The 16,602-nt window shown below is 45.2% G+C and overlaps 1 protein-coding gene across 1 annotated transcript in view; it reads right to left on the bottom strand.

Moving 5' to 3' along the window:
* NRXN3 (neurexin 3) overlaps positions 1-16,602 on the bottom strand; it is a 1,799,700-nt gene that overhangs the window by 1,619,686 nt on the left and 163,412 nt on the right. The window lies entirely within an intron of this gene.

Here is a 16,602-nt window from a genome sequence, read left to right as displayed (position 1 = left end):
TCTGTTTTACCAGGAGGTTGAGAAGTGGGGCTCAAAGTTCCATCTCTAATCACCTGGTTGGTTCCTCTGGCAACCTGTACCCACCCTGAAGCTATTTATGGAGAGACATCTCATTAGCACAGACTCAGTTGTATTGAAAGGGTCTTCTTATAAACAACAAAAAATACTCTCACTTCAGTCATTCAGGAAATGTCAAGGGTTTTAGAAGCGCTAGAGCCAGGAACTGGGGGTGAAGACAAATATATATTTCTTATTGTGATTTCTTATATCCTATCACAGCTCTTAGGGTACTTTGCCTGCAAATATGGCTGCCAATAATTCATCCCGTCCTGATGCCCACATGCCCCTTCTCCCACCAAGAGGAATAGCCTATTTTCTGTCCCATGAATCTCGGCTGGCCTTGAGGCGTGCTTTGATCCACAGGAAACAGCAGAAGTGATGCTCTGCCAGTTGCAAGGTTAGCCCTTAAGACACTCGACAGAGAAAGACAAATATCATATGATATCAGTTATAGGTGGAATCTAAAAAAGCGTACCAATGAACTTATCTACAAAACAGAAACAGAGTTACAGATGTAGAAAATAAACATGGTTACCAGGGGTAAGTGGAGGGGAGGAGAGATAAATTGGACGGTTGCGGCTGACACACACACACACACTGTTGCTGTTGTTGTTCAGTCGCCAGTCATGCCCAACTCTTTGCGACCCATGGACGGCAGCATGCCAGGCTTCCCCCATGCTGCTATACATAAAAGAGATAACTAATAAGGACCCACTGTGTAAAATGGGGCACTCTACTCAAGGCTCTGTAATGGCCTATACGAGAGAAGAATCAAAGCAGAGTGGATGTGTATATATGTATGATAGATTCACTTTGCTGTACACCTGAAACTATTACAACATTTTAATTCAACTATACTCCAATAAGAGCTTTTTTTAAAAGACACTGACAATTTCCACTTTCATTATCTTGGGACTCAACTACTATGCTACAAGGGAGCCCAGGCTACCCTACTGGAGAGGGGCTGTACAGAGAGGCCCTGGAAGATAAGAAGCCACATGGAGGAGAACTGAGGTGCCAGATGGGTGAGAATAACCTTGATTTTCTAGCTCAGCCTTACTGCCAAATAAATGAAGCTATACAGGTGACCCCAGTAGTAGTACTCAAGGCAGAACTCATGAGTCAACCCAAAGAATCATGAGAATTAACAAATTACTATTGCAAGCAATCTTTGTGTTACACAGCAGTGAATAACAGATACACTGGCCCTGTCCCCAGATGAGACACTTGGTTTCACTCTGAAGAGTCCCGTTCTTTAAGGCTGAATCTGGCAAAGGAAATAGCCATCTTCAGATCTATCCAAGGCGTCCTAAGAAGGACTGGATAAGTCCTCTCAGGACAAGATGGCTTTTCTTTCCTCCACTCAGTATATTGGAGGATGCAATTCTGTTGTCTACCACAGTGGTGGCTGGTTTTCTCAGTTCTTCTTTGGGCTCACAGCTGCAAACCAAGCTTTTGATGAGCTGGTATTTCTCTCCCAGGAACCAGTGCAATCCATGGGATGAGAACTGCTTTCTAAGCTATGAACAGCATTCTTTTCTTCCCTTCACCTCCGCTGCCTCCATGAATTTAAGCTGTTGGCAAAATGAATACAACTTGTCTTCTCAGTTACTGAAGACTCTGTGTTAAAAGGAGGAGTCTAAAATCTCTCTTCTTTTGTGGGCACTTGTCATCTCACTGTTCTCCATCTATGTTTCCCTTCTTCAGAAACTCCAGAAAACCTGCCCCTTAACATCCTCATTATGCAAATCCCTGGCACTAGTATCTGGACCCAATGTGGTAGCATAAAGATATTTGCTTTTATCTGATCTCAGCATCCAGGGCTCACATGTGCTAAGAGCAGGGATCAGGTGGGCAGTCTTCTCTGCCACCAGTTTAAAAAAAGGCATCCCTTTTTGACTCATGCAGTTGGACTGCAAAGAAATTGGCAGCCTCATTTGTCCATCCCACTCCAAAACTATTTCTTTTCTCCTCACATACATGGCTGGAAGAATCCTATATGTGGGAAGGGGCTGACCCAGGGTCTGCTGGCATCCCTCCCAACTCACATGCTCAGACACAGGTAATGCCACATGTGCACCTCCCCTCCAGGGTCCCAGCTCTCTCACCTTGTTACCACCAGGTTTGCTCATTACAGCACTGTGGACGGTGCAAAGACCAGGCTTTGGAATAGCACACACCTAAATTTGTATCCCATCTGCTTACTAGCTTTGGGACTTTGGGCAAGATTCAAAATTTCTCTGAGCCTCAGTTTCTTTATCTGTTAAAAATGAGAAAAATAATATCTGCTACCCAATTGACACTATATTGAAAAGACCTGGTATCTAGTATATGATAAATATTCAAAAACAGTAACTACCTCTTCCCTCCAACTTCTACAACTTGGGTGTCACACAGCTTAGCAGGGTCAAAGACCTCCCAGGCAATGAGTCCACTTGCCCTGACAGGGGTCTTCATCAGAAGAGAAAAGCAACTCATTACGGCCCATCAGGCTAGGACTTCATCTTTTCTTTGAGAGGCAATGTGGTCCAATAAAAAATGACAAAGAATTCAAAATCAGCATGCTCTAGATCCTACTGTCAGGCTAACCACTTCCACTGCCTTGCACAAATCACTCTACCTCTAAAATAAGAATTCCTCATCTCTAAAATAAGGGGAACAGAGACACCACAAAGACACCTTCAGGTGTTCAACTACAAAGTCCCAGATTTTAACCTAAAAGTCGCAATAGCTGTATTTTCCTGGGCCTGCATTCTGCTCCTATTTATTTCAAATCTAATTCACCCCTGAGTTGATTAGTCCTCATCCTTTCACTGTAGCTTATTTTACCAACTGTTGAACTCCTGCAGGTTCTGTGCCACCTGCTGCCCTGGCTGTCTTTTCCACTCGTGGACTGGCCATCAGGTGGCCCTCAGTCTGTGGCAATGACCAGGCTCACTGAGAAGGAAGGTGCCCATCTCCCCATCTGCAAACACAGGCCAAGGAAGTCCCAGCCCCTCAAGGACTCTGAAGCAGCTGGGTCAAATAGGAACGTCTGCGATGATGGAAATGTTCTGCGGTTCTGCTCTGTCTGTGACATTGGCTGCCAGCTCTGTGTAGCTATAAGCACTTGAAATGTGACTAGTGCGAGGGGGAAATGGAAATTTAAATTTAATTTTAGTTAATTGGAAAATAAATAGCCACATGTGGCTAGTGACCACTGTATCGGATGGTGCAGCTTTAACGGAAATGTTACAGAGAAGCAGCTTAAAGGGCAGAGCTGGTGGGAATCATAAATATGTCCGTGGACGATATTTACTCTCCTGGGGATGATTTATTCTTTGAGGGCAGAAAGGTCTGGCTCAACTCTTAGCAATAACAACCTAATCACCAAAGGGAGGAGAGGAATATACAACATTTGCCCTCACTTTTCATCCACCTGCAGGTGCTCACCCGACAGCCACCACCCCCCCGGAGTACTCTGAAGTCCCGCGCTCCAGAAGAGCCTAAACTGGGTCAGAAATGACCCTCAGGGTCTTAGGCTTTGACTGTGAGCCCATCTTCCTGCCAATTTTATTGCCCTAAACAATTCCTTATTCATCTGTTCATCTGTATATACTCTAAACACAGGGAGTTAAACAATAAAGATGCCAACTTCCTGGGAGAATAATATCAATACCATACAGTGTGGCCTTTGGAGGGCTCCAGGAGTGTAAAATAAATTAAGATGCTTGACAGAAAGAAGTTTCATGTAGAGAAAGTCTTTAGAGAAAGTCTCCAGCGCTTTGTCTAACACGGTGTCAGACAGCGTTTGCAGCTCCAGGTAGGCCGTGTACAGAGGCACACAGCCACCAGTCGATTGAAGTCTGCCCGCCTCCCTCCCAATGACAGAGGCAGGAAGGTGTCCCTCGGCCCAGCTCACTGTTCACTTCGTCATCCCCAAAGCAGCTTTGCTTTCCCTCTGCCCCTACTCTCTCCATTGCCTTCTTTTCTCCAGTAACCTCCATTGCCTCCTCCACTAATTATCCTTGCTAGTTCCACCCTAACAAGATCCAGAACTAGGGTGAGTGACAGTGCTTTACCCCGAGACAGCAGAATTTAGGGGGTGTGAAAATGGTTGAACTCAAGGTCAAGGAGAGGGAGGTCATGTCCCTCTTTCTGCACCATCGGGGAACCCACTATCTCCCTCTTTCATTTGCTTCTTTGCTCTCCACTTCCAAGGATGTTCCATTGCTCTGCAGGCACATTTGATACCTACCCCTAGAAGTGAAAAATTATAGTAAGCTACAACTTCACATCTCAAGATCCCACTGAGACAGACACTAAAGAGACAAAAGTCAGGGCTTAGACTGAATTCCAGAAAATTCTTAGAAATTAGAAATTCTAGAAAATTGGAGCAGGACCTGGGCTATAAACATCCACCTGACTCAAATGCCACGATGGAGGCATGTAGGGTTGAGTGACTGGCCCTAACCCTGGCAGAAAGCCGTTGTCCCAGTGCAATGCTTCCAAACAGAATGCTGTCCCCCAGCCGTCTCCCCAAAAAGTGATCGCACGGGAGGGCAGATAAGAGGGAGCCCTGGGGTGGTCATATGTGAACATCTACCCTTTTGAACATTAAGTAAGTGCTTACAATAGGCAGGAACTGGAAGCACACCATACCTGTTGCACCTCCATTATGAAAACCAGTCACTTACCCCCTACAGGCTCTTCCTTTCCTCTTCATCCATAAACTGAGGAGTAGAACGCCTACCTCTGCGTGAGCGCCAGGCACACACAGGCTAACCCGAAGTCCTGGCACTGTTTCAGAGCCTCAAAGAGACCCCTTCTGGGAACACAAATAGAGACCCAGAAGCCTACTGGAACAGATGCTTCAGGAGAACAGGGCCTTGGTCTTATTCACCTCTGTTTAACCAAAGTACCTAGAACAGGGCCTGGAGCAAAGCAGATGCTCAGTAAACACTTACTAAATTAATGAATGTATCGGCCTGTCCCTTCTGCCTTCTAAAATACCAGTTCAAGCTCAGGCCTGGGAAAGCAGCCACAGTTTAAAGTCACATAAGGACCAGGGACGCGGGAGACAAGGCAGCTTCTGGCAAAGGGATAATTAACACATTCAAGACAATCAGATCGATTCAAAGAACCCAGACCCACGTCTCACCCACAACTCCAAGTAAAAGTGCAGTAATTCTCTAAGTGTGGTCTCCAGAACCACCCACGTTGATTGTTTATATTACAAAAAAGGCAGATACCTGGGCCCGCACACCAGACCTATTGAATCAGACTCTCTGGGAGAGGAGGCCCAAGAATCTGGATTTCAATTGCTTCCCCAGTGATTCTGAGGAGCTCTGGAGTTTGAAGACCCAGATCCAAAGCATGTTCTTCTGAGTCTGCTTTGAGGAATCTCCTTATAAAATGGAAAACAGGGAGCAACCGAGAACCCAGACAAAGCCATCCGAGTCGGGGTTCTGCCTATCCTGACGATGTTCTATCTCGTGATTGCCCACGATCCTCATGTGACTGCCTGCACCTTCCCCACCGGCTCCCAGATTTACATCTCATGGAGCCGGAAACAGGGCTTTCCACGGAGAGAGGCTTCCATTTCTGAAATCATTTCTGTCCTGTTCCAGAGACCTCAGCAGACTCCAGGAGCCTCATGCCAGCCAAAGGGGGTGGAGGTGGGGATGGAGGTGAGCAGGTGATGGCTGCCTTCCTCCCTGGAAGGATCCTGGCTATTGTGAACTGTTTAATCACTGCTCTCACTTGATTTTATCATTGAGACTCTTACACCCATGATAGAGTCATCGGTCAACATGTCATCATTCAACACCCACAAGGTGCAGGGCACTGAAAGGTAAGAATAACAGCAAAGGAGCCTGAAGGAGCTGGTAGAGCTCTTACCCTCAAGGTTTGTGCAGTCTAGCCTGAGAAGTAACTCTAAACACATGAAAAGATAACCGCAAAAGAACTGACAAAAGTGCCTGAGGACCACAGACAATAGTTGGGACTTGAAGCTTTTCTTTAAAAAGAAGTCTAAAAGAGAGAGACAGAGATTTGGAAAATGCAACAGCCTCTTCCCTCCCGGGGGAAACATTGCTCACCCTTTGGCATTTCCCAATTATTTTCATCAAGTGCAGACCTGAGATTAGAAGAGTGTTTTCTGAAGGTCACTCAGTCACGTCTGACTCTTTTGTGACTCCATGGACTGTAGCCCACCAGGATCCTCTGTCCATGGGATTCTCCAGGCAAGAATACTGGAGTGGGTTGCCATTCCCTTCTCCAAGGGATCTTCCTGACTCAGGGATTGAACCCATGTCTCCCTGCATTGCAGGCAGATTCATTAACATCTGAGCCAACTCAAAAGGAATTTGAAGAGAAATAAGTTGGGCTGTTTCCCATCAGGAATTCCATGGGGGCAATGGTGGTCTAGAAAACAGTGGTTCTTGACATGAGATCCTAGAAGGACACCTCCCCTCTTTACCTGAGTAAGAGCTATCTCCTGGGCCTGAGGGGGTCCTGAGAAGTTTGCCACCCTGTGCCCATCGTCAACTCACCCTCCCTTTCCTGTTCCTTCATGGGGAGTGATTACTCCCTGATTCCCACCCATCCATCTAGAGCTCCTCAATCAACAGATGTCCCCAACCTCCTTCATCCAGATGGTGGTCTGTACACTTCTTTAATCTTCCACTTTGTTAGAAGTTTATAAACACACATTCTCAAGAAGCGTCAACTTCTTTCATATGCTGTAACCACATAGTAGGTGTATTAGAGCGCACACACATACAGTTGAACATGCACACACTCACAGACAAAAATATTAAAACAGGATCAAAGATAAATATTTCTAGCCTGTTCATCCTAACATCTCCATAGATCACTTTGTATCCTCCTTGGGAAGCAGACCCTTCACTTCAAAGACACCTGAATCCAGCCAGGTATAAACCCCAGACACATGGACAAAGTAGAAGGCAGCTCTGGCAGGAAGCTATCTCAAATCGACCCTGGGGGAATGTGAGTTCTGTCAAAGGATGGGAAATCTCACTAAAAGGAAGTGATTCTGGAAAGTGTCCTGGCTTTAACTGCTGTCCATATCCTGATGACCCTCAGATTTACATCTCTGGTCCAACCTCTTCCCTGAACTTCAACCTCAAACCCACTGCCTCCTTGACCTCTCCCCTTGGATGTCAAATCCAGGTTTGGAGATCTCAGATTCCATATGATTCAACTAAGCTCCAGCTCTTTCCCCTTGAACTGTCCCCTCCTACAGCCCGGTCTCCTCCTCTGGTCAAGGGCACTGTCTTCCTTCCTGTTGCTCAGGACAAATGCCTTGGAGTCATCCCTGACCCCTGTCTTCTCACTCGCCACACTTAATGGAACAGCAAACCCTATTTATTAACTCTGCCTTCCAAATAAACCCAGAATATGATTCTTCTCGGGCTTCTAGCAGGTGGCGCTAGTGGTAAATAACCCACCTGCCAATGCAGGAAACATAAGAGTCAGGGATTCGACCTCTGGGTCAGGAAGATCCCTTGGAGGAGGGCATGGCAACCCACTCCAGCATTCTTGCCTGGAGAATCCTCATGGACAGAGGAGCCTGGCAGGCTGCAGTCCATAGGGTCACAGAGTCGGATACAACTGAAATGACTCAGCACTCACACATGATTGACTATTCTCATCCTACTATTGCCACCCTGGCCCCAAGCCCTAATCTCTCACCTGGAAGCCTCCTAAGAGGTTCCCTTGTTTCTAGGGGACATGTCACCCACCTTTACTTCCTGAAAGCGAAAGTCAAGTCGCTCAGTCGTGCCTGACTCTTTGTGACCCTGTGGACTGTAGCCCACCAGGCTCCTCCATCCATGGGATTTTCCAGGCAAGAGTACTGGAGTGGGCTGCCATTTCCTTCTCCAGGGGATCTTCCCCACCCAGGGATTGAACCCGGGTCTCCCACATTGCAGGCAGACGCTGTACCATCTGAGCCACCAGGGAAACCTGTACTATTGCTTCCTGAATTATCTCCTATTTCTCTCTCTTGTTTACTCTGCTTCAGGTATACAAGCTTCCTGGTTGTTCCTAAGCAGGTCAGGAAGGCTTCCCACCTTACAGACTTTGCCAACTTATTTCTTCTACCCAGACCACTCTCCACTCCAAGTCCTGGTAGGCGTGTTCTACCTCCCCCTGTATCTGTATCAAGATGGTACCTGTAGTCCTCATTCCAGTATTGCACTCTCCATAATGTCTCATATAAAAGTGTGTCCTGTTTGTCACACACACTCCCACCCCACCCTTCACTGGTCACTCTCCACTCCAAGTCCTGGTAGGCGTGTTCTACCTCCCCCTGTATCTGTATCAAGATGGTACCTGTAGTCCTCATTCCAGTATTGCACTCTCCATAATGTCTCATATAAAAGTGTGTCCTGTTTGTCACACACACTCCCACCCCACACTTCACTGGTCCACTGTGCCACCTCTCCCCCCGACCCCCGTCATCAGGCTGTAAGGCCCAGAGTGAGCAGGAATGTTTCCGTTGGTCTTATGCTCTCATTACACATCCCTACTGCTTACCACGGTGCCTGGCAGACAGGAGGCACTCAGGAAATCTCTGTTGGATCTGGATTTGGAAGTCACAGTGCAAATCCCTCACGGCACTGATTTCAGAGGCCTCCCCTACCACGCGCTCCCCAGCAATTCCTTCCCCCTGAACTTGCCTGGCTGACCAACCTCCCTCCAGGCCTGCAGAACCTACCAGGGCCCCAGACCCTGCCAATCTAATGCCTAACAATCTAGGGAAAATAGTCCTGCCCTACGTTTGGATGTTCTCCAGCAACAACTAGATTAGCACTTGCAAATTTATTCAGGGACTGAATCAAGCAGCACAGTCTCTGGAAAGGCCCAGTGTAGTAAACTTACTGATGAAGCTGTGCACAGTCCCGGTGGCACGCAAGCACTGGCACAGTAACTGTAAGTTTTTTAAATTTCTGATTAAAACAGTCCTGAGGAGCCCTCCATTTCATAGCCAGATTGGCTCTACAGGTAGGTAGGCAAGGCCACATGAAGAAAAGGGTTTAAAAGAAAAAAAGAGTTCAGAAGTTCATAATTTGTGATATCAAGATGGTACCGGCCCCACACAAAACTGACCATCATATCAGCAAGCCAGAAAACAGAAGTTTCACCATTAGAGATTCATTCCTTTGGGTCAAAATGAGTTTTCAAAGTTCTAAAGTGCCTCCAAAGGGTTATAGGTGTTATGCCTGGGTTATAAGTGTTAGTCACTCAGCCGTGTCTGACTCTTTGTGACCCCATGGACCGTAGCCCGTCAGGCCCCTCTGTCCATGGGATTCTCCAGGCAAGAATACTGGAGTGGATTGCCATTCCCTTCTCCAGGGGATCTTCGCAACCCAGGCATCGAACCTGGGTCTCCTGCGTTGCAGGCAGATTCTTTACCATCTGAGCCACTAGGGAAGCCCAGGTCCTAGATGATACTTGAAGCCTTGTCAGCCAGGTCCATGGCAGGGTCAGCATGAGAGCATAGCTCTGTGAAAATGTAGCATCGTATAGGGGCTTGATGTAGAGAAGAAAAGAGTTGGTAGAGGAGGAGGAAAAGAATTAAAGAGAAATAAAGAAGAAAAAAAAAACAACACCAAGGTCTCCTACATTGCGGGCCGATTCTTTACCATCTGGGCCACCAGGGAAGCCCCTGTAAAGAGAAACAAACTTTGAGGGTCTGACTTGTACCAGGTATTCTGCTACCTGCTTTACACACATGAACACACGCGTGAACTAAAACACCCTGATAATTTTCTCTTTATTACTCCCATTTTAGAAGAGGAAACTAAGGTTCGGGGAGGTTAAATGACTCATCCAGTCACACAGCGAATAAGCACCGAGTCCGGGTTCTGACTTCAGGCTGGTTTAGCTCCAACAGTCATGGTCATTTCTCAAGAACAAACTCCAGAGAGAGTTAACTCTCAACTACTCTATGATTTTCCTTCTAACTGGCCTCCCTGGATATAATGAGGTGGCCCTTGTTTTAAGGTAACCTCTAGAACAGAGTACTGATAGATGGGCACCACGTTGAAATTCTGGATCTCAGGACAAATTTATGTTATGTGGAGTGATCACGCACGTTCACATGAATCACACAAAAACAGCTAGTTCTCCACACGCTGTCCGATTTCCAGGTATGCCAGTCATCATCCTTCAGGTGCCAGCCACACCCAGGAAGTGAAGAGTACTTCCTACTCAGGCCACGAATCCTGGAACTCTGGGCTACCTGTTCCAGGAAGCAGCCTTCAAGCACAAATTTCTGGATTGCATTCAGCTAAAATTGATCTTTTCTGGGAAGAAAGCTTTTTCAAAGATTTGGTAAACACTCTGCCTTTTTTGTAGTTGAGATTGAGGGCACCACATTCATCTTGTTCTCTCTATTCTAGATGCTTTGCATCTTGGGACCCTGGAATATTTTCACATCTGTCTTTTCATTTCATGTATCTCTTTTCCATCTCATCATATGCGGAGAATTCTAAGGACAGAGGAGCCTGGGAGGCTACAGTCCATGGGGTTGCAGAGTTGGACACGACTGAGCGACTATCACTCATATACTCAAACACTGGCAAGGTACAACTTATGTTTCTTTTTTAAAAGAACAGTCCTTTTAAAGATAGTACTCAGTAGCTGAACTGAGAAATAAGTTTAAGGTCATGATGAGAAAAGAAGGCTGATCACCCCTCCGTGTTTAAAAACTCACATCCGGCCAGACTTTTCCAAACTTTAGTGAAGGTTTAAGATTTAATCATCCTCATTTCAAGCCTACAGCATCTACTCTCAAAGTCAGCTTATACATTTTGGTGACCTTTCTCAAACTGGGCTTTGTAAATCCTTGTGGTTATTATTTGACATTATAGGCTCATGTCCAAGCCAAATACCTTGCATAAAATATAGGATCCAGTCTCCTGACCCTTCAGAATTTGCATGTTCAAACACAAAAGCAAGCAGATTCTGGCTCTACTGTTTAAACTAGATGAGAACATAAAACTGAAAAATGCTAGAAAACTTACCAATATCTTTTTATTTACCAAGGGGAAATGGGTATTAGTGAAGAAACAATGACTTGCACACTTGTATATGCTATCATTCCATCTGCAAAGGTGTCAATCAGCTAATACGATCTATATTAAGTACATACTCAAAATACCTAATTGCAAAGATTTTAATAATTAGTTATTGTAAAGACTTTAAGCCTAGATTCTAGGTTTCAGCCCATCAAAATGTTAACTGGTCTTATGGCTGAGTCCCTTCGCTGTTCACCTGAAACTACCACAACGTTGTTAATCGGCTATACCCCAATACAAAATGTTTCTGGTGTTAAAAAAACTTATAAAATTTTTTAAAATGTTAACTGATCTTTGCTTCCTCCTGTGAGGGGCAACACATGTGACAAATTTAAATGAAACATAAGTATGTCATCAGTAACATCACATGATGATGGCTTTACTCACACAGAATATCTTATTTAAAGCAAATACATTATGTTGTGAAAAGTACAGAGATTTGAAAATTAAAAACCTGCATTTTAGACCATGTCTGTGATTAATGTAACATGATAGAGAAAATTTTGTTCATTGTAAGTGCCCTGAAAAAGTTTTAAATTTGTTTGGGAAACAGGTTGGAGTGGAGGACGAGGGTACTGTGGCCACCTGAAGCTGGGTGGGCTCATCCCATCTGAAACAAGAGGAAGAATGTTTCTGGTGTTTTGGAGAAGACAGGCTCAGAAAGAGAGACCAGGAAAGAGGCTAGGGGTGGGAATCAAAAGTGATGCTCACCAAACCTCCTAGTGTCAGACTGGCCCCAGCTAACATCTAGCTTACACTTACCAGTCACTTAATCTCTGTCAGCTTCAGGAAAATGGGAGAGGGCGTTGAATTAATTATCTCTAAGCTTACTTAAAGCTCCAAGATTTTAAAATCGTGTCTATTTAGCTATGGTACCAGGAGCACAGAGCCCAGTCTACTTTACAAAGAAATCAAATTCTGAAACCATTCAACAACATCGGGCCTTCCATTGCATATGGAATGGCACACCTCGAGTAAAATTCAACAAGCACCAATTATTTAGCTGCTTACAACAGCAGTAACAATCAACGTGTGCATCTTTGGAGCAAGGTTGGTGACACCCTGTCATCATCAGTGTTCCTCCGTGAGAGACCTCTGCAAGTTGCACTGCCAACTACTCTCAAATTCTAAAATATATGAGAAAAACGGGCTTCCTATTTTCTTCCTTCAGTACATTTTGCCGACCGAGAGGCATTTCAAAGAGAGTGAGTAGAAAACACTCATGGAATTCCAGGTGCCGATCCCACTTTGCCTGAAGAAATCCAAGGACAGAAGCAGGTGTCTCTCCTGTTTGGAAACTTCTCATTCCCACTCCGACCCCCTGGCCCCTTTCTTTTTGGCCTGATGCAGGAAATTGTCAATAGGATGAGAGTCATTTGGCGGTGAATGCAACAAACAACTGTGCATTTTATAACAGTCCATTAGCGCAAAGCTCTTAATGAAAATGAAAGCCATTAATGAAGCCAAAAGGTAGTGGAAGCCTCCATTCTGGAGAGGGCAATTAGACAGGAGGGGAGGGAGGGAAAAATAAATACAAATCCGAAACAAGGTACTCTGTGATCAAGCATTGCACGTGATGTAAGCACGACAAATCAGCCAATTTATTTCCTGCCTTTTTAAAGAGACATCTACAAACATTGAAAACTGTCATCATCCCAGCACCCACCCCTTCCCCCACGCTGTCAAATGAGTCAATCTGGAAATTTTGGATCCATGGGCACTTTCGAAATATAAACAGCAAGTGGGATTTTTAACTCCGAGAAGGTTTCCCTGAAGACTGCCACAGTTTAGAGCAAAGTGAGTCACGAAAGTGAACTTTGTAATTACTATATTATTTTTATAACTCCTCTGAATCAGAAGCTCTCTTATTTTAACACACTGCAGACAAAGGCAAAGATTGCGGGAGAATAAGCTTCTGCCAAACACACTATTTTTGAGTGGGATATTTCCTGTAAAAGGACAAGTCTCTAGAAGCTGTGCAGCTTCTGAGATGAGCACGATAAAATCTCTGGTTTTCAAAGCTTGACCGGGTCATGAGGTGGAGTGTTCTCCCCACCCTCTACCCAGTTCCAGCTGTGCTTTCCCTGTAGCCCAGGTTTGCACTTATAAGACAGTCCCTTGCCTTATGTACCCATGGGCTCCTCAACTAGACCATAAGCAGTCTGAGAGTGAGGACACCATCGTATATGCAGGTAGGACATTATGCCCCTTTGCCCAGAGAGACTTACACACTTCCTGCTGGTGGCATCTTCCTCCCTGGGCATACCTCTACTTGGAATAAAATTACATATCTGGAAAGTTCCTAATATCAGCGTCCATCTCTGTATCCCTGGCGTTTAGCCTAACGAAAGTTTACTTGGTATTACAGAATTTATGCTTCACGTCCAAACATAGCCCATTACTGTGCCTGTGCTGAGCACAAATATTTGGGGAATGAATGACTAAACAAATGAATGATCAAATTGAACTGGATAGTCGTCTCATTTGCATTAGCACTTCTTTTAATTCCCCAGAGCCAAGTTCTTATTTAATCGTTTGTCTTTTTTGTCTAGTAATTACGTCAATCAAATTCTGTTGCATCAAATAGCTGAATATGATGCTGTGGCTAATGATGATTGATGCAACTAAAGTCATCCTCCCCAGGGAATGTGAATCAAATCTCCTCCCTGTTAGCTACCATCTGGGCACTTGGGTAAACTGCTGGAAAACCAAAGGGATCTCACTCTGAGAAACAGCTTTAAGGAGTCATTGTCTATTGGGCAAATAGTCAAGGAAGTCTCATGAGGATCTTTTTCTAGATTTCCTAGGAACCCTCATCCACACATCCCATGTGGTGGCTTTGTAATGTATTAGCTTGGCTAGGCTGAACTAAGTTTCCCAGAATTCCCTTTCTTGTATGTTTCCACATTGGCTGGGCCCCAGGGGAGATTCTTGAGGGATCCGCATGATGGAAGAACAGCGGTAGCTCGTACACAGTGTTACCAATCTGTTGATCTGCTTCATTCACATGAAGCAGCGCTGAACCTATAACTGCTCCTCCCTCCCCTTGGGTTCCCCTTCAGTGTCTCTGCCTCCTCATCCTGGGCAAGTATGTGTCTTCATTAAGAAAGAAGGGCCCCAGCTTTTACAGGATATCCATACCACTAACACCAGAGGTGACCAGAACCAACACAGGTTTCAGACCATCCTTGTGGAACTCATGCCGTGGGGGCCAACCCACCTTTGATCTCCCCCAAACCATCACTTACACCCATATTCCCTTCCTGACTACCTGCCTGGTGGACTAAAGGCTCCAGCAGACACAGTGACAATCTCACACATGCAAGCAGCTCCCACTAACTCTTGCATGATGCCAAATCCCTACAACAAACCCATATATGCAGAGATACATTTATCCATATATATGCTCCACCTCCTAGTGGTTCTGCATTTCTGGCTGAACCCTGACTGATACACCCTGCTTCCTCTTTGGTCTCATTCCTTACTGGCCTCCCCTCACTCATTTAGCTCCAGCCTTGCTAGCATCCTCGATATTCTTCAAACACAATGACAGTGTCCCTACCTCAGGGTCTTTGCATCTCCTGTTCTGCACTTTCAACACTCGTTCCTCACCCATCCATGTGACTTGTGCTTCACATCGCCCACACTCCATTCAGGCCTCCACCTTCTCCAACCACTCTGTTTAAAACACTACAACCCTTGCCCTGTCAGTGCTATCACTATACGCTGCTCTATTATTTTTCTTCAGAACACTTATCACTGCTTGATATACATATTTCCTTTTGCTGCTTGCCTCTTCCACTAGAATGGAAGTCTCACGAGAATAGCGGTTTCTTGGCTCACTGTCATATGCCCAGTACCTATAAGAGTAGAAAGCATGTAATAGATACTCCATGAATATTTGTTAAATGAATAAATCATTGAATCAATCAATGAATCTACCAACCAAAAAAAAAACCCTTGTAACTGAAGAACAATAGGGTAATGTGCTCAGTTCAAGCCTAGGATTTGAACTGTAAATAATAAAATAAGCAGGATACATAGCATCTTCTGCTGGCTGCTGTGTTAATCAGCAAATGCAGCAGGGATTGCTGTGCACATCTAAAAAGCCAAAGAGAGCTCTAGCCAACCTTTTTAGGCTGATCAAATTGCCAGCTATAGCCTCAGACCTTGACCCCTTTTATGGTTATTTACTTCAACTAGGATTCCATTTTCCCCAGCAGGCAAACCTCTATGGATCCTTTCCCCACCATTCAAATACCACCTTTAGGTTGACAGTAGATTTTGATGATCTTAGTTCTTTGCTCTTACCTGGCTTTGCCTTGGCTGTGTTACCTTTGTACTATAAACATAATTCTTCTATGTCTCATTTTGATATATTACTATTGATGACAATAACAACAACAACAATAATAATAGCTAGCATTCACTGAGTGATTAGCACCTGTCAGGTCATATACTGAGCACTTGGAATGCATTAGTTCATTTGATAAGGATAACGTAACATGAGCTACATGCCAGGCGTTCTTCTAAGTGGTTTAGACATATAAACTGATACAATGTTCACATTTATTAGGTAGGTACTATGACTGTGCTCCTTCTACAGGTAAGGAAACTGAGGCACGGAAAGGTTTTGTAACTTGATCAAGGCAACACAGCTAGTAAGTAAATCCTTGTTTTTCACAACTACACACACTGCCTTTCTCCTCCACTAGACCAAAGAAAGGATGGTACCATCTTTGTGCACTCGCCACACCTAGAGCGTGGGTTTTCCAGGTGGCACAGGGGTAAAGAATCCACCTTCCAATGCAGGAGACGCAGGTTCCATCCCTGAATCAGGAAGATCCTGTAGGGTAGGAAATGGCAACCCACTCCAGTAGTCTTGCCTGAAAAATCCCGCAGACGGAAGAGCCTGGTGGGCTACAGTCCATGGGGCTGCAAAGAGTCTGGGCACGACTGAACGACTAAGCAACAGCAGTAACAGCACCCGTGGAGCAGATGATGGCACAGGGTAAGTAGATGCTAAATAAATGTAAAGTGTAAGGGTGTAGCTTTGGAGTGGCTTTACCTCCATCCACAATTCCTCTGTGGATGCCTGGCCCCAGCCTCCTCTCTCCTCCTTCCTGTCCTAGTTACCCTCTCTTGCCCTGCACGCACACACGTGCACCCTGTCTAGATGCACAGGCCTTTGTTCTTTTTCTTATCAATTACTTCCTCTCCCTTGTCAATCATCTGGATGACTCCCTCACAGCACCCTTCAATCTGTCACTTTCCAGTCCCTGAAGGATCCCAAAGTGAACGTGTTATTCTAGAGAGAGCTCTGGAAAACAGGACCGACTCCTTCTTTCAATTCACTCTTTCTATGGAGGAAGCCTCACACATGTTGAGCCTGTGAAGCAGTGCCCTTTGAAGACTCACTCCTCTCTTGTCAGCCCCGATGTCAAGATGGGAAGCA

Source organism: Giraffa tippelskirchi, chromosome 7, assembly GCF_054371585.1.
Source record: "Giraffa tippelskirchi isolate mGirTip1 chromosome 7, T2T-mGirTip1v1.2.pri, whole genome shotgun sequence".
In the NCBI taxonomy this organism is placed as follows: Eukaryota; Metazoa; Chordata; class Mammalia; order Artiodactyla; family Giraffidae; genus Giraffa; species Giraffa tippelskirchi.
Note: the sequence above shows the minus strand (reverse complement) of the source record. Positions and strands in the feature narration are given on the sequence as shown.